This window comes from Lithobates pipiens, unplaced genomic scaffold (genome assembly GCF_037356315.1).
Source record: "Lithobates pipiens isolate NorthernLeopardFrog02 unplaced genomic scaffold, aLitPip1_a1.2 Scaffold_23, whole genome shotgun sequence".
Lineage (NCBI taxonomy): Eukaryota > Metazoa > Chordata > Amphibia > Anura > Ranidae > Lithobates > Lithobates pipiens.
This window is the reverse complement of record NW_027507785.1, coordinates 14905894-14925030: the sequence shown is the minus strand read 5'-3', so window position 1 is coordinate 14925030 and position 19137 is coordinate 14905894. Positions and strand designations below refer to the sequence as shown.

At 47.7% G+C, this 19137-nt stretch overlaps 1 long non-coding RNA gene across 1 annotated transcript; it reads left to right on the top strand.

Annotated features, from left to right (window-relative positions):
* The first annotated feature begins 2325 nt into the window (after positions 1 to 2325).
* On the top strand, positions 2326 to 17960 carry LOC143927213 (uncharacterized). Its single transcript, XR_013262253.1, has 3 exons — positions 2326 to 2445; positions 13754 to 13868; positions 17658 to 17960. It is a non-coding gene; the product is annotated as an uncharacterized LOC143927213 (long non-coding RNA).
* Positions 17961 to 19137: the final 1177 nt, after the last annotated feature.

The following is a 19137-nucleotide window of genomic DNA, read 5'->3' as shown; positions in this document are numbered from 1 at the left end:
GCAAACGCAGAGCGAGTTTGCTCGTACCGGATCCCATGGTTTCAAAACGACCATGCGATGTGGTTGCGTTGTGGCTCCAAAAAAAGGTGCCTGCGTTTTTTTGGTGCGATTTGAGCCCATTAAAAACGAATGGGCTTAAATCGCATCACACTGAATATCACCCAATTTGGACTTTGCTACAATGTAAAGTAGTGAGTGTACAGCTTGTATAACAGTGTAAATTTGCCGTCCCCTCAAAATAACTCAACACACAGCCATTAATGTCTAAACCGCTGGCAACAAAAGTGAGTACACCCCTAAGTGAAAAATGTCCAAATTGGGCCCAATTAGTAATTTCCCCCCACCGGTGTCATGTGACTCTTTAGTGTTACAAGGTCTCGGGTGTGAATGGGGAGCAGGTGTGTTAAATTTGGTGTTATCGCTCTCACTCTCTCATACTGGTCACTGGAAGTTCAACATGGCGCCTCATGGCAAAGAACTCTCTGAGGAACTGAAAAAAAGAATTGTTGCTCTATATAAAGATGGCCTAGGCCAGTGATGGGGAACCTTGGCACTCCAGATGTTTTGGAACTACATTTCCCATGATGCTCATGCACTCTGCAGTGTAGTTGAGCATCATGGGAAATGTAGTTCCAAAACATCTGGGGTGCCAAGGTTCGCCATCACTGGCCTAGGCTATAGGAAGATTGCAGAGACCCTGAAACTGAGCTGCAGTGACACTCCCAGTTCAGAAAAAAAGGGGGTGGAGAAATAAAGTCACACTGTGCAGAGCTCAGTGCGGAGAGTTCTGAGAGCTGATTGGAGGGAAGAAACACCCCCACCCCCCTCCGCACAGCATACAGGAACAGAGCTGAGGCTGTCAATAAGGTGGAGCTCCCTTCCCTGTCACCATTTTTCTCTTGGTGTCAGGAAAAATTGTCAGAAGTGACTCATGCAGATCGCAAAGGGTTGAAGCAGCAGAGAGAAGTACCACTTAGTGCTCTGCAGTGAGACAGGTACACACTATAATGGAATTTTTTGTTCATATTTCATATCTGAGGTTTACAACCACTTTAAAGCGGGAGTCCGCCGGGACTCCGCGTTTTTTTTTTTTTTTTAAAAGCCAGCAGCTACAAATACTGCAGCTGCTGACTTTTAAAATAGTGACACTTACCTGTCCAGCGCGCCCGCGATGTCGGCACCCGAAGCCGATCTCTCGATCGTCTCTCGGGTGCTGCCGCCACCATCTTGGGTATGGGAATCAGGAAGTGGAGCCTTTCGGCTTCATTTCCCGGTTCCCTACTGTGCATGCGCAAGTCGCGCTGCGCAATAAGGACGGTCCCTGCTGCCTCTGGGATCTGTGTGTTTCCCAGCAGGCAGCGGGGCACTTGCGGAAAGGGGCATAATCTACGCCCCTTTCCGCAGAGAGCTATCCCGGAAGTGGGTGCAGATACCTGTACTGTACAGGTATCTGCACCCCCCTCCCCCCTGAAAGGTGCCAATTGTGGCGCCGGAGGGGGGGAGGGTTCCGATGAGCGGAAGGTCCACTTTAGGGTGGACCTCCGCTTTAAGCAAGAGCCTCAGTCCACTTCCCTCTAGGGGCACTACTGAGCGCTTTCTCCACGTCCCTCTATTGGCCCCGCCCACGTGTCACCTTAGGACAGGAAGCATGTTCTGGTGAAAATAAAGGAGGAAAAAAAATTGAAAGAAAGGAAACGCATGCATCCGCCACATCTAAAGACTTAGCCCTTGTACACGCGGTCGGACATTCCGACAACCAAATCCGTCGGATTTTGTTCGAAACTGTTGCATACACACGGTCGGACAAAGTTGTCGGAAAATCCGATCTTTCAGAACGTGATGACGTAATTTCGTTACGACGGGACTATGTTCAGGCTAGTAGCCAATAGCTTTGGTGTAGGAATTTGATCTGAGCATGCGTGGCACTTTGTCTGATCGGAATTCTCTACACATGATCGGAGTATGTCCGATCGGAGCATTTTGTCGGAAAATTTTACCGACATGTTGGAAAACTTGGTCCGTCGGATACTCCGACAGAAACAGTCCGATGGAGACCACACACAGTCGGAATATCCGACAAAACGGTCCGATCGGACACATTCCATCGGAATCTCCGACCGTGTGTACAAGGGCTTATAGGCAGCAATATGTTACATTTTAGTTCTTGGGTTAGGATACAGGGTCCTTTATGCTGTAAACAGTAACATGTGACTCTCCAGATTTGAAGGAACCTCAATTAGCAGCCAGCAGGGTTGAGCAGAGGCATCAAGCTGGAGATGACCCAACCCTGCTCCAGCCATGAAGTCCAACCCACCAATCACAAGGTCTTTAAAATCTTTCTGGTTTTCCTAGTTATCAGCATATGATCCCGGAGAAGGTCTCGGAAAACCATGAACTATCTCAAGGTCTTTTTCTTGGTTCTTGTGGTCGTCACCTGGAGAGGCAGTAAGTCGGGAACGGGTCACATATAAGGAGATGGGTCAGATGTGTGATTCAGGGTTATGAGATTATGAAGATTATGAATTATGATTATGAATTATGTCTTGGGCAGATGACATTGTAGATATCTTTCCATATAACCACATTCTGAGATTCTTTACCATGTAATTTCACTGTGTCCAGCTGTACGTGTTGGGGGAGCGGTGACCTACCTATGGGGAGTAGACTTTGTATACAGTTAGTGGTCAGCAGTCCTTTGTCCTTGGAAATGTCCCATCGTAAGTGTCATCCCTGGAATGCCATCAAACCATATACTAAGAATCTTTTGTTAGTAAAAAATTTGAATACTGTGACTATGTTTTGGGGAATTTTTCCTTAAAAAAAAAAAAAGCACTGGAGTCACTAGATGACACAGGCACTGGAGGCACAATGAAAGTCACTGGGCACACTGGAGCCTCAAGATGATACAGGGAATGGAGGCATACTTGGCGTCATTGGGTGTACTGGGGTCCCTAGATGATACAGGGATTGGAAGTGCATTGGGAGTCACTGGGCATACTGGAGACACTAGATGACATGGGGGCTGGAAGTGCTATTGGAGTCATTGGGCCCATGCCTACTGGGTCACTAGATGACTTAAGGAGTGGAGGTGCATTTTGAGTCACTGGATGAACTGGAGTCACTAGATGACATAGGGACTGGAGGTACTGGTGGAATCAATGGGCCAATACCCATTGGGGCCACTAGATGACTTAGGGAGTGGAGGTGCACTGGAGTCACTAGATGACATAGGGACTGGAGGTACTGGTGGAATCAATGGGTCAACACCCATTGGGGCCACTAGAGGACTTAGGGAGTGGAGGTGCACTGGAGTCACTAGATGACATAGGGACTGGAGGTACTGGTGGAATCAATGGGTCAACACCCATTGGGGCCACTAGATGACTTAGGGAGTGGAGGTGCACTGGAGTCACTAGATGACATAGGGACTGGAGGTACTGGTGGAATCAATGGGTCAACACCCATTGGGGCCACTAGAGGACTTAGGGAGTGGAGGTGCACTGGAGTCACTAGATGACATAGGGACTGGAGGTACTGGTGGAATCAATGGGTCAACACCCATTGGGGCCACTAGATGACTTAGGGAGTGGAGGTGCACTGGAGTCACTAGATGACATAGGGACTGGAGGTACTGGTGGAATCAATGGGCCAACACCCATTGGGGCCACTAGATGACTTAGGGAGTGGAGGTGCACTGGAGTCACTAGATGACATAGGGACTGGAGGTACTGGTGGAATCAATGGGTCAACACCCATTGGGGCCACTAGATGACTTAGGGAGTGGAGGTGCACTGGAGTCACTAGATGACTTTGGAACTGGAGGTGCATTTTGAGTCACTTGGTGCACAGGAGTCGCTCTTGGAGTCATTAAGCCCACTAGAGTCACTAGATGATGTAGGGACTGGATATGCACTTGGAGTCACTAGGCACACTGGGGCCTAGTGCGGACTGGAGGCTTACTTGGGGTTACTGGGGACATTTTTGTCACTAGATGAAACAGGGACTGGAGGTGCATTTGAAATCACCGGGTGCACTAGAGTCACTAGATGACAGTGACTGTAAGTGCATTGGGGGTCACTGGGCATACTGGAGCCACTAGATGACATAGGGACCAGAGGTACAATTGGAGTGCCTGAGTTCACTGGGGTCCCTAGATGACACACGGAGGAGAGGCACACTTGGGGTTGCTAGACAATACACTGGAGTCATTCGATGATATAAGGACTGAAGATGCACTTGGAGTGACCGGGCACGCTGGAGTCACTAAGCGACACAGGGACTGGAGGCGCCTTTGAAGGGCCTGGGCCTACTTGGTCATGAGATGACAAGGGGACTGGAGGTGTACTTGGAGTCACTAAGCACACTGGGGTCACTAGGTGACATGTGGACTGGAGGCACACTTGGGGTTACTAGATAATACAAGGTCACTAGGCACACTGGAGTCATTAAACAACACAGGGCCTGGAGGCGCATTTGGAGTCACTAGGAGCACTGAGGCCACTAGATCACATGTGGACTGGAGGCACACTTAAGGTTACTGGGCACACTGGAGACACTAGATGACACAGGGACTGATGGTACATTTGGAGTGCCTGGGCCTATAATTGGGTTACTAGATGACAAGAGGACTGGAGGCGCATTTGGGGTTACAGTAGACATTGGAGTCACTACATAACGAAGAGGCTAGAGGTACATTTGGAATGACTGAGTGCACTGGAGTCAGCAGATGATAGGGACTGGAGGTGCAATTGGAGTGCCTGGGCGCACTGGGGTCCCCAGATGACATAGGGATGGGAGGCACACAGAGTCACTGGGCCCACTGGTTTCATTAGATGGCCCAGGTACTGGAGGTTCACATGGAGTCACTAGGCACACCGTGGTCAGTAGGAGACGTGTGGATTGGAGGCACACTTGGAGTCACCGGGCACGCTGCAGTCACTAAGCAACACAGGGACTGGAAGTGCCTTTGGAGTGTTTTGGGCCTACTTGGGTCACTAGATGACAAGGGGAGTTGAGATGTACTTGGAGTCACTTGGCATACTGGGGTCACCAGATGATATTGGGACTGAAGGCTCACTTGGGGTCACTGGGTGCACTGCAGTCGCTAGTTTACACAGAGACTGATGACTCTTTTCAGGTCACTGGCAACACTGGGGTCACTAGCTGACACAAGGAACGGAGGTGCACTTTTGAGACTGAAATGTAGCGATGCGTTTCTCAAACGCTAGGCCATGCATCACTTTGCAATTTAAAGGCGGCACCAATCAGGAGAGCATCTCCTGTCCTAATTCCCTACAGTGCTGATGAGGAGAGCTGTCTCCTGATCTACTGCTTGCGGTGTCTGCACTGATGTATACCATCTGTATATGTTACATTGTTGCTGAATCAATACATGGGACAGGCACTTAAAATTTTGCATCTCAAAATGTCCATTTGGACAATAACATCCAACATATATCTTGTACAGAACTATAATTGAGGTTCCCATTATTACTGCCTGTAAATCCTCAGCTACAAGTTCCGCTGTTAAATTGAGCTTCTGCGTTGTTGATATGTCACCACTAGATGGCGACATCACACTGCACAAATGATGAAAGAGTCACTTTGGGACATCATAGAAGCTGCCAAGTAGTCATATTCATTCTACAGCACCAGGCTTCTGGGCTCAATTCTCACTAGTCGGAATTTTTTTCAGTCAAATATTTTTTATTCCTTTTTTTTTTCATTATACAACAAAAGAGAAAAACACATTATAAAACATTACCATTCCACGTCCCACCCAATGCCAATACACCAAAAAAAAAAAAAAAAAGAGAGAAAAGAAGAAAGACAAAGGAAAAAAAAAAACCTTCATAACTGCGGTCACCAAACAAGTTTTCAGTCATTACTCCCCTCCAACACATTACTTCCCTAGATGGTGTATATACTCATATTTAGTTGGCTGACAGCTGATCACGTGGTGAGGGGTTGGGATCTGTGATCACCGGAGTCTCATTGACTCGGGTGATCAAGCACCCTTCGGGGGGAAGCTTGCAAAGGGGAGGACGTCTATTGACGCCCTCCCGGCAAAGCAGATCCGCGCTGTAACCGTCATTCGGCTAGCGGATCTGAAGCCATTAATATACTCTTATGACTGTTTAGGCAGGTTGGATACTAACCACCATTGCCAAATTTTTTTAGGACATCTCCTATGTTTGTATGTCAGTTCCTCTCGTCTTAGATTAAGATTGATTGATTGATCCATTGATCTATCATTGGCGGGTAGTTTGATATCCATTTTTGTAATATAAGTTTGCGAGCCACATACATAGTTCTCAACCACATCACACGCATTTCCACTGGGAGGGTGTCTTCTGGTATAATCCCTAGCAATGCAACTTTTGGGTCAAGCTGTACACAAGGGATTTAGAGTATCAAATCCACACTCCCAGTAGTGATGCGGTTTGGGACATCGCCATAGCCTGTATAAGTGTACCTGTGCCAGTAGTACATCTTGGACAATTTGATGTACCGTATTTATCAGCATATAACACGCACCTTAATTTTGAGAGGGAAGTTTCAGGAAAAAACTTTTACATTTTAAATAAAGAATTTTGAAGCAAAATAAGGGTCAGTGCCCATCAATGCAGTCTTATTGGTGCCCATCTGCAGCCTTGCCATTGCCCATTATTGCAGTCTGATCAGTGCCCATCTGCAGCCTTGCCATTGCCCATTATAGCAGCCTGATCAGTGCCCATTTGCAGCCTTGCCATCTGCCCATCATTGCAGCCTAATCAGTGCCCATCTGCAGCCTTGCCCATCATTGCAGCCTAATCAGTGCCCATCTGCAGCCTTGCCCATCATTAAAGTCTAATAAGTGCCCATCTGCCCATCATTGCAGCCTAATCAGTGCCCATCTGCAGCCTTGCCCATCATTACAGCCTAATCAGGGACCATCTGCAGCCTTACCCATCATTAGCGATGGCCCAACGGTTCGCCCGGCGGTCGTTTCGCGGCGGATTTTCGGCTGTTTGCTGTCCACCCGATCGGCGGACTATTGCCGCCGTTCGCCCGGCGGACTTCCGTGTTTACTGTGTAAAAGAACTTTGACCTATGATGACACATCCATCATGGGGTACAGGACAGCCAATTGAGACATTACAGCACATGGACACTTGGACATTCCCCCTAACTTATAAATACACCCGATCCGGCGGCCATTTTACATTCTTTCTTCTGTCACTATAGGGAGAGGTTGCTGTGTGGAGCAGGGAGAGATTGCAGTGACCCAAATCGCTAGCTATTTGGTACACAAAAGTTCTTTTCAGGACTGGTATAGGTGTTAGGTGTATATAGGTTTGCTGTGCTACTGATTGTTGCAGCAGCCTGAGTGTCTTTTGTCAGTTTAAAGAAAGGGACAGAGCGCTGTGTGCTGCTGTTGTAGGGACAGCCAGATTAGTCATCATCATCATTAGCTGTTGCTATCAGGTCCACAAAAGTGCTATTCAAGTTATTGTTCCAGCAGCCTCTGTTTTGTCAGTTTATATAGGGACAGGCAGGAAGCAGTGTGTGAGACAGTGAGGGTCAGTTTAATCAGTAGCTGTTACTATATTAGGTCCACAAAGGTTCTTTTCAGGACTGGTATCAGTGGTACGGTAATAGGCTTGTACACGTATAATATTCTTTCTTCCAAATATAGAAAGAATATTATACTTGACTGCTGCCCTTCTGCTGCAGTCTGCTAATCAGTCACAACCTACTTGTTCCACAAAGGTCCTTATAAGGACTGGTAAGGTCTAGGGTGCTACAGTACATAGGGTTGAGTGAGGTACAGTCTGCTATTCCGTAAGGACTGGTATAGGTCCACAATACATAGGGTTGAGGTGCACTACTGCTGACCGCTGCCCTATACTGCAGCAGTCCTTCATCAGTATAGGGACTGACATACAGTCTGCTAATCAGTCACACACAACCTACTTGTTCCACAAAGGTCCTTATAAGGACTGGTAACCTGGTCTAGGGTGCTACAGTACATAGGGTTGAGTGAGGTACAGTCTGCTATTCTATAAGGACTGGTAAAGGTCCACAATACATAGGGTTGAGGTGCACTACTGCTGACCGCTGCCCTATACTGCAGCAGTCCTTCATCGGTATAGGGACTGAGAGTTTTGTCACAGGGTCATTTAAAAAATGACAGGCAGAGGAAGAGGCAAGCCCTTCCGCAGGGGTGGTAGGGGTAGGGCAGGAGCAACAGGCTTGAGCCAAAGTGGGAAGTTGCAGAAGGTGCGTTCAATTACTTTAAAGGACGCACCAGACTTGGTTGAGTGGCTCACTCAGCCTTACTCTTCTGCACCCTCCTCATCCTCTTGATCTGCACCCTCTTCTTCACTCTCTGCTATGTGCACCCCCAAAGACACTACCACCAACAACACCACCACCACCACCACATACCTTCCGCTTGAGTCACAGGAATTATTTTCTGATCCATATCAAGACATTTCTGATGCGCAGCCACTCTTGGTATTGGATCAGGAAGAGGAGGTAGCAACAACGGCTACTCAGCAGTCTGACAACAGTACCCAGATCAGCCCAAGGAGGAGGTTGGTCCCCGGTGTTGCTGCCTACTCCGAGATCTCTAATTATAGCGGTGGGGAAGGTGACGTCGATGATGACGTGTCTAGTGATGTCACTTGGGTGCCCACAAGAGAGGAAGAGGAGGGGAGTTCAGAGGGAGATATGGACCAGCAGATAGGGAGGAGAAGCAGGACTAACTTACATTGCACAGGAGGGACAAAGCAGACTGCAAATGTATCAGGAGCGAGTCATCGACCATGTATGGTCACATCTGGCACTCCCAGGACACCGGCACATGGCTCCGCAGTGTGGGCTTTTTTTAACGTGTCCGCTGCTGATAATAGCGTTGCCATCTGAACAGGTTCTGGGAAGCTGGGGTTTTTTTCACTGCGCCAGTGGCTGCTCATGCGCGACGCATGCAGACTTCTGCGCCCATTTGAGGAGATCACCAAACTGGTCAGTCGCAGCCATGGCGCCATCAGTGACATGGTACCTTATGCCTTCTTTATGGAGCGTGCATTGAGGCGTGTCATTGATCAAGCTGTGGAGGAGCAGGAGCGGGAAGATGAGGAAGTCGCAATGCTGGATGAATTCCCAGGGGGGGCTACTCTATCTGAGACAAGTCAACAACAGGAGTCTGAAAAGGAGTCAGAGGAGGATGGTGCCGGGGCGGATGAGGAGGAGCAAGAAGAGCATGCTTTAAACCTTTCTGGGATCCCTGTTGTGCGTGGATGGGGAGAGGAGAATGAAGAGGACGACATTATCCTGGATGATGAGCAGGAGCCAGGCCACCACACCGCTTCCACTTTAGTGCAAATGGGGGCCTTCATGCTCCAGTGTTTTAATAGGGACCCCCGTATAAAAAGCATAAGGGTCAAGGACCAGTACTGGGTGGCAACGTACTTAGACCCCCGGTACAAACACAAAATGGCGGAAATGTTACCGCCGTCACAGAGGGCTGGCAGAATGGAGCACTTCCAGGCCTTGCGTCGAGAAATGCTGCATTCTGCTTTTGCGTGCGCTGGCAGAGGAGCAATTCCCACTCCCAGAGAAGGAGTTGCGGGTACCAATCCAACAGCGCCTGCAAGAAGAGGCCGGTTTGAAGATGTGTTGGTGACTTCGGATATGAGGTCATTCTTTCAGCCGACCCATCGACAGGTGTCATCCGGATCCAGCATCAGGGAGCGCCTAGACCGTCAGGTGTCCGACTACATCGGGTTAACGGCCGATGTGGACGCTCTGAGGAGTGATGAACCCCTGGACTACTGGGTGGGCAGGCTTGACCTCTGGCCAGAGCTTGCCCAATTTGCAATCGAACTGTTGGCTTGCCCCTCGTCCAGTGTCCTGTCCGAAAGGACGTTCAGTGCAGCAGGGGGGATCGTGACCGATAAGCGTACTTGCCTAGCTCACGACAGTGTTAACTACCTCAAATTTCTAAAAATGAATGAGGCATGGATCTCGGAGGAATTCAACACATGTGACCAGTAGACCATGTATATGTCGATAAACAATTTTTTTAATCGAGCACACAGACCTTCTTTCTTCATTTGGCTCACTTCCTTGTCCAAAAAAAGCACACCGTACTATATGCCCGTACCCTCCTGTTTGAAAAGGTTGAGCGGTGTCATATTTCTAACTGGGGCTGCTTATTATGAGGGGCTCCCACCATCTATGTGCTGTGCTGACTTCCTCCTGGGGCTGCTTATTATGAGGGGCTCCCACCATCCCTGTGCTGTGCTGACTTCCTCCTGGGGCTGTACCTCTGCTGTGCATATTATGAGGGGCTCCCACCATCCCTGTGCTATGCTTATTATGAGGGGCTCCCACCATCCCTGTGCTGTGCTGACTTCCTCCTGGGGCTGCTTATTATGAGGGGCTCCCACCATCCCTGTGCTATGCTGACATCCTCCTGGAACTGCTTATTATGAGGGGCTCCCACCATCCCTGTGCTGTGCTGACTTCCTCCTGGGGCTGTACCTCTGCTGTGCACATTATGAGGGGCTCCCACCATCCCTGTGCTATGCTCATTATGAGGGGCTCCCACCATCCCTGTGCTATGCTCATTATGAGGGGCTCCCACCATCCCTGTGCTATGCTCATTATGAGGGGCTCCCACCATCCCTGTGCTATGCTCATTATGAGGGGCTCCCACCATCCCTGTGCTATGCTCATTATGAGGGGCTCCCACCATCCCTGTGCTATGCTGACTTCCTCCTGGGGCTGCTTACGGTGCAGGTGTCAGTGCTGTATATCACGGTGCTGATGTCAGTACTCTCTATCACGGTGCTGCTGTCAGTGCTGTATATCACGGTGCTGCTGTCAGTGCTGTATATCACGGTGCTGGTGTTAGTGCTTTATGTCACGCTGCTGATGTCAGTGCTCTCTATCACGGTGCTGCTGTCAGATGACTCTATCACGGTGCAGGTGTCATTGCTGTATGTCACGCTGCTGGTGATCATCTCCTGCACCCTCTTCTTTGCCTACCCTGGTCCCTGACCTTCCCTCTCCTCCATTGCCTTCATGCGCTCCACAGTCCTGAATTGTCACAACAATTTCACATATAAAAAAAGAATGCTTGTAGTTGTCGATCCCAGATTCACCTCATATATGTGTTATGTCATTGGCTATGTGGTGGGACTATGTTTGCACAGCTATTAATTATTTTGTGGCTGCAAATTTGACCTGTAGGTTTGCAAAGTTCGCCTTCCATTGAAGTCAATGGGGCCCGCTGCGAACGTTCTGGTTCGCGAACTATCGGCCGCGTTCGCGGTCTGCGTTTGCGAAACGTCCCGTCGGAAGTTCGTCCATCACTACCCATCATTACAGCCTAATCAGTGCCCTTCTGCAGCCTTGTCATTGCCGGAAAAGACAGAGTCGGATCTCCTGTGTACTCTGCTCGGCTCGCAGTCACGCCTAGTCCGGCCCCTTGGCTCCGCACCTATGATGGACATAACACCGGTCCATCGCTGGAACATCAACGCTAGGAGCTGTGCAGGGGGTGGGACTGGGTGTGACTCCAAGCCGAGTACACCGGAGATTGCAGCTTTGTATTTTGGCGGCGCTCATTCCCTTTTTCCCCTATTTTAAGGGGGAAATGGTGCATGTTATATGCCAATAAATATGGCTTTACTCCATGAATGCAGTTATAAAGGAGTATAGTGGGCTCTATGAATAATATATAACTCAGTCAAACACTGCGGGGAGGATAAAGATACCCTAAATACATTTTTCACAGTTTTCCCCCATTCCTCATCACTAAGTGTCTCTAAATCTCTATTCCACCATCCAAAACTACCCTCTTGTGGATTAGTTCAAATTATCATTTGTATAGAAGAATATATATTTCCTATAAGTCCCTGTTTAGCACATCTTATGCCGCGTACACACGACCGGTTTTTCCGTCAGAATAAACTCTGACGGTTCTTTCGACGGAGTTCTGAGTTCCACTGAAATGGACTTGCCTACACGTGATCTTGCCTACACAGGATCACACCAAAGTCCGATCGGTTAGAACGCGGTGACATACAACGCGTATGACGGGACTAGAAAAAGGAAGATCAATAGCCAGTAGCCAATAGCTGCCCTTGCGTTGTTTTTGGTCCGTCGGAACAGAATACAGACGAGCGGTTTTCCCGATAGGAATTGATTCCGTCGGAAAGATTTAAAACATGTTCTATTTCTAGGTCTGTCGGAATTTTCGAAAAAAAAAATTCTGATGAAGCCCACACAGGATCGGAATATCCGATGTAATGATTCCGTCTGACCTTTTCTGCCGGAAAGTCCGACCGTGTGTACACGGCTTAACAAATACTACCAAAGCTAGAATTGGTGAAGGAGTATATTTTAATAAAAAGGTCTTTGTTTGACTCTGCAAAGCATGCCGTAGCTGTAAATATTGAAAAAAAAAATGATTGGACAAATGATACTTCCCTGCCAATTTATCAAATGATCACAAAACATTATTATCATAAAGTTGATTAACCACTTGCCGACCAGCGCACGACGATGTACGTCGACAGAATGGCACGGGCAGGCAAATGGGCGTACATGTACGTCCCTTTAAATTTTCCGCCCTGCCATCGGGAGCGCGCCGCCGCCGGCGAGGCTCCCGCGCTGGTCGGGACCCCCGTGAGTCGGGTCACGGGACCTGCGGACTCGATCGCCGCGGGCATCCCAGCGATCGTCTCACGGAGCGGCTGAATGGAGAAGTGCCATTGTAAACAACATTTCTCCATTCTGCCTAGCAACTAGTGACGCTGATCTCTGCTCCATGTGATTGGAGCAGAGATCAGTGTTCACTAAATGAAAGCCCAACCCCCCCACAGTTAGTAACACACCCCTAGGAACACTTAACCCCTACACTGCCACCCACTGGTTAACCCTTTCACTGCCAGTGTCATTTACACAGGAATCACTGCATTTATATAGCAGTGATTAATGTATAAATGACAATGATCCCAAAAATGTGTCAAAAATGTCCGATGGGTCCCCCACAATGTCGCAGTCACAATAAAAATCGCTGATCGCCGCCATTACTATTAAAAAAATAAATAATAAAAAATTATTAATAAAAATGCTATAAAACTATCCCTATTTTGTAAACGCTATAACTTTTGCGCAAACCAATCAATAATCGCTTATTGCGATTTTTTTTTTTACCAAAAATATATAGAAGAATACGTATCGGCCTAAACTGAGGGAAAAAAATGTTTTTTTATATATTTTTGGGGGGATATTTATTATAACAAAGTAAAAAATAATGCGTTTTTTTCAAAATTGTCGCTCTATTTTTGTTTATAGTGCAAAAAATAAAAACGGCAGGGGTGATCAAATACCACCAAAAGAAAGCTCTATTTGTGGGAAAAAAAGGACGTCAATTTTATTTGGGAGCCACGTCACACGACCGCGCAATTGTCAGTTAAAGCGACGCAGTGCCGAATCGCAAAAAGTGGTCTGGTCTTTGACCAGCAAAATGGTCCGGTCTGAAAGTGGTTAAGAAGCAGAATGCCAGACTTTTTCCATGAATCCAAGTTTTCAAGCTTCGCCACTTCAGGCAATTGTAGATTATTTCATATGGGCATAATTCTGGAAAAAAAAAAAAAGCCACAAGGCATGGTAGTACATTACTGCATTTGTGCTATTCGTGGGTCAGAGGTGCATTGGGTTGCCATTAAAAACTGTCTGTTCTCCCTCTCCCCAGGTGATGGCGCCTCTCCCGCGATCTGGGGCTGCGACAGTTTCCTCGGTTATTGCCGCCTGGCCTGTTTTGTTCGCGAGTCCTCCGTAGGGCAGAAGGAGTGTGCCGAGGGAATGCTGTAAGTGATCTCTGCCATAGGTACAGCACCACAACTGTCCACATTTTGCATGTACACACAGCCTGCCTAGGAACTTCCGACTCCTCCAGACTGACAACAACCCATCAAGGCATTTTTATATTTGCATAATTCCTCCCAAGAGCCAGCCCACTGCTTGCATCAGGACTGGGGACTCTTGGGAAGGTGCCGTGATGTTGTTAAGAAGCTATGCACAGTCCCTCCCGCTAACCAGCCTGCATTGCATGGAGAAGCACAGAGACCCAGTAATGATGTCACTAGGTCTACAATAAGGTGTCGGTCATTTCCTGTTGCATGTCCAGGACTGGAAATGAAAGCAAATTTCCCCAACAAGAGAAAGACAGAAAAAAAAAAATAACCTGAGAAGGATTTTACCTTTTATCTGCTCTATGCAATACATGTATATATACATACAATGCACGTTCACATGTGAGAGGGATGAACGAGGTGCAAAGATTAATACAAAGAAACGCACAAGAGTGAGTTGGGACCCATTGCTGTGTGTAGTCACAGAGCCTCACTGGCTTGTCAGCCATGGCAGAATATACAGAGGAAGGGTGATAGAGAGGGAAGAAGGGAGGGAAGAGTACAAGGAGGAAGGGTGAAGAGGGAAAGGAAGAGTACAAGGAGGAAGGGTGATAGGGAAGAAGGGAGGTAAGAGTACAAGGAGGAAGGGTGATGGGGGGAGGGGTAGAGAAGAGTACAGGGAGGAAGGGTGATAGAGGGGGAAGAAGGGAGGGAAGAGGGAAAGGAAGAGTACAAAGAGGAAGTTTGATAGAGGAAAAGGAAGAGTACAGGGAGGAAAGGTGATAGAGGGGGTAGAAGGGAGGGAAGAGTACAGGGAGGAAGGGTGATGGGGGGTGGGAGAAGGGAGGGAAGAGTACAAGGAGGAAGGGTGATAGAGGGGGTAAAGGGAAAGGAAGAGTACAAGGAGGAAGGGTGATAGAGAGGGAAGAAGGGAGGGAAGAGTACAAGTAGGAAGGGTGATAGAGGGGGAATAGGGAAAGGAAGAGTACAAGGAGGAAGGGTGATGGGGGGGAGATAGTGAAGGGTACAGGGAGGTAGGGTGATAGAGGGGGGAGAAGGGAGGGAAGAGTATAGGGAGGAAGGGTGATAGAGGGGGAAGAGGGAGAGGAGTACAGGGAAGAAGGGTGATAGAGGGGGGAGAAGGAAAGGAGGAGTACAGGGAAGAAGGGTGATAGAGGGGGAAGAGGGAGAGGAGGAGTACAGGGAAGAACGGTGATAGAGGGGGAAGAAGGAAAGGAGGAGTACAGGGAAGAAGGGTGATAGAGGGAGAAGAGGGAGAGGAGTACAGGGAAGAAGGGTGATAAAGGGGGAGAAGGAAAGGAGGAGTACAGGGAAGAAGGGTGATAGAGGGGGAAGAGGGAGAGGAGAAGTACAGGGAAGAAGGGTGATAGAGGGGGGAGAGGGAGAGGAGAAGTACAGGGAAGAAGGGTGATAGAGGGGGGAGAGGGAGAAGAGGAGTACAGGGAAGAAGGGTGATAGAGGGTGAAGAGGGAGAGGAGGCGTTAAGGGAAGAAGGGTGATAGAGGGGGAAGAGGGAAAGGAGGAGTACAGGGAAGAAGGGTGATAGAGGGGGAAGAGGGAGAGAAGGAGTACAGGGAAGAAGGGTGATAGAGGGGGAAGAGGGAAAGGAGGAGTACAGAGAAGAAGGGTGATAGAGGGGGAAGAGGGAAAGGAGGAGTACAGGGAAGAAGGGTGATAGAGGGGGAAGAGGGAGAGGAGGAGTACAGGGAAGAAGGGTGATAGAGGGGGAAGAGGGAGAGGAGTACAGGGAAGAAGGGTGATAGAGGGGGAAGAGGGAGAGGAGGAGTACGGGGAAGAAGGGTGATAGAGGGGGAATAGAGAAAGGAAGCGTAAGGAGAGGAAAGGTGATATAAGTGAAAGCGGGAAAGGAAGATTACAAGGAGGAAGGATGATAGTGGGGGAAGGGAGGAAAGGATGAGTATGGGGAGGAAGGGTGATAGAAGGAGAAGGCAGCAGATTTCAGGACCCCCTATATCCCTTCCTCAAGCTTTATTCATTATATAAATAGAATTGGAAGGGATCTAAACAAGCAGTCATGAAGCTTGCATCTTTAATAACGTTAGACAATAAATGATATCACTTGAACTAGATATGTTGTGCATTGATCCATGGATCAATGACTGGAATGGTACTACTGGATTGGCACAGGGCCAATGTGGTGCCTATATTTAAAAAAGGGAACAAAGTATTTACCAAGTATTTATAGACCTGTTTAACTTCTATAGTCGGGAAGATACTGGAGAATTTAATAAAAGACCATATAGATGAGTTCTTGCTGGAAAAAAATATTTTAAGACGTACTCTGAATGGCCTAAGCTTATCAGTGGTGTACCCCAAGGTTCAGTGCTGGGACCCTTACTTTATAATATCATTATAAATGATATTGGGTCTCGGATTAAAAGTATAATGTCAGGCTTTGCAGATGACACCGAGCTATGCAGTGGAATAACGTTCTTACAGGATGTCTCCAATTTACAAGCCGACCTCAATGGAGGTTTCATTGGGCAACTGTGTGGCAAATGAGGTTTAATGTTGATAAATGTAAAGTTTTGCACTTGGGGGCTAAGAATATTCATGCATCATACATACTAGGGGGGTACAACTGGGGGAATCCATAGTGGGGAAGGATCTGGGGGTTTTGGTAGATCATAAGCTTAATAATAGCATTCATTGCTAAGCTGCGGTTTCCAAAGCGAGCAAAGTCCTTTTTTGTATTAGGAGAGGTATGGACTCCAGAGAGAGAGATATCATTTTGCCCCCCTGTAGAAATCATTAGTAAGACCTCACCTGGAATTTGCAGTTCAGTTTTGGGCACCAGTTCTCAAAAAGGATATCGGGCATGGAGGAGCTCAACTATGAGGAAAGATTAGAGGAACTTAATTTATTCACTCTTGATAAGAGGAGATTAAGGGGGGATATGATCAACATGTTCAAATATATAAGGGGTCCATATAGTGAACTTGGTGTTGAGTTATTCACTTTAAGGTCATCACAGAGGACAAGGGGGCACTCTTTACTTCTAGAGGAAAAGAGATTTCATCTACAAATACGGAAAGGTTTCTTCACAGTAAGAGCTGTGAAAATGTGGAATAGACTCCCTCCAGAGGTGGTTCTGGCCAGCTCAGTAGATTACTTTAAAACCTGGATACTTTCCTAAATGTCACACAATATAACTGGGTACTGACATTAATAGGTAAAGTTGATCCGGGGAAAATCCGATTGCCTCTCGGGGGGATCAGGAAGGAATTGTTTCCCCTGCTGTAGCAAATTGGATGATGCTCTGCTGTGGTTTTTTCGCCTTCCTCTGGATCAACTGTGGGTGAAGGATTGTGGATATGAGATGGTATGATTTTTGTTGGTTGAATTAGATGGACTTGTGTCTTTTTTTCAGCCTGACTAACTATGTAACTATGGATAGCAGGGTGAAATACTACACCACCACCACCTCTGGCCATGAGACAGGTTTTGATTGAAAGCAGTGGACTCTCTGCAGGCTTTGTGAGTCTCCCTTAATTCTGACTGGTAGCCAGAGACCAAGTGATCAAGGTTGCCAAGGTTTTAAGTCACCTGCTTTTTAATTTTATGTTTTTTTTTTTTATATATATATAATACTAAGATAAGGTGATTGTTTAACAGTGCCAACCTATGTCCTGTCTACTTAAAATGTGAACTTTAATAACAGGTCCACTTTAACCAATATACATTACCTGTAACCGCCAACAGGTGCTGCATTCCCAATGTGTTCGGGACCTTCTGGTGAGGACTCTGGAGAAGAAGCACCGTTTTGATGAAAATCAATGGATTTTTTATTTTATTTTTAAACTGTACAAAATAATACGTTGTGATTATGTCTTTTAAGTATGTTAAGTATGTTGATTTAACTCTTAGAGTAGGATTAAGCCATCCATCCTATTAAAATGTATCATTTTGCATTGTGTGCCCCTAAAAGATGAATGGCTTAATTATTTTATGAAATATTCTGTTAAAAATATAAATTTTTTATTCAATAAAATATACCTCCTTGTAGGTTCCTTCTGCTCCTTGCTGTGCTCCAGATGCAGGTGCATGGCTCCGCATTGTCAGGTGACAGTTCCCAGCATGCTAAGCACATCAACTGAAAGAGAGGAGACTGTGCCCTATCGTGTCCCTCTGTGCACCCAAAGGTGGGGTGTGTGTAGGCACTAGGCACATACGTGTTTGTAGTTTTATGCAGTAATAAACACCCCCCGGGTGACACAGCTGCTCCTATTAATGATCTGATGTCAATTAGTTTTTGAGTAGGTGGTACCGAACCCCAGTGAAAATGGCACAGATCTATCCAACGGTAGACGCTAACTGTTGGAGAGGGTGTGGGCAGAGGGGCACCCCTCTCCATATTTGGTGGTCATGCCCTCTGATTAAGGGTTTCTGGCAGGAAATCGCCCCGTGGATAGAGAAGGCATCTTCTGGAAGAATTGAACTAACGCCCTTAAACTTTCTATTTCACGGGACAATGAGATCGGTCAGAACATATAAAGAAAGTATAAGACCACATTTATTAACCACGTCAATACCCGGCCATAGTCATATGACGGCCACAGATGGGATCTCCCATCCTGGGTGGACGTCATATGATGGCCTCGATATTTCGCCGCTCCTGCGGGCCCACGGGGGCCCGCAGCGCGGCGATCGTGGATGTCCCTCGGACACAGCCCATCCCCGATCTGTGTGGTTTCCATCCCCATCAACTTCCCCCCCCCCCCCCCCGATACATGTGACCGGCCGTGTCCAATCACAGCCGGTCACATGTACTGTGCCGTTATAGGGCGCGTGCAGAGCGCCGATCGGGGATGCAGCTTGTCACCCTGACACAGCCCAACCCCGATCGCAGTAAAGAGCCAATGAAATTGGCTCTTTACCATGTGACCGGCTGTGTCCAATCACAGCCGGTCACAGAATGTAAACAAACCGCGGTAACGAGATGTTACTGGGTTCTCACGATCAGTGTGTGAGGAGGAGATTGCGGTAACATCTCGTTACCGCTCAGTGTACACACCAATCACACTGATTACCCCCCCCCCCAATAAAGAGGACCTGTCACCACCCATCAAAGTACCTGTCATCACCCGTCACAGTCCATCTGAGTACCTGTCAGCCCATCTGAGTACCTGAGTACCTGTCAGCCCATCTGTGTACCCGAGTACCTGTCACCCATCTGAGTACC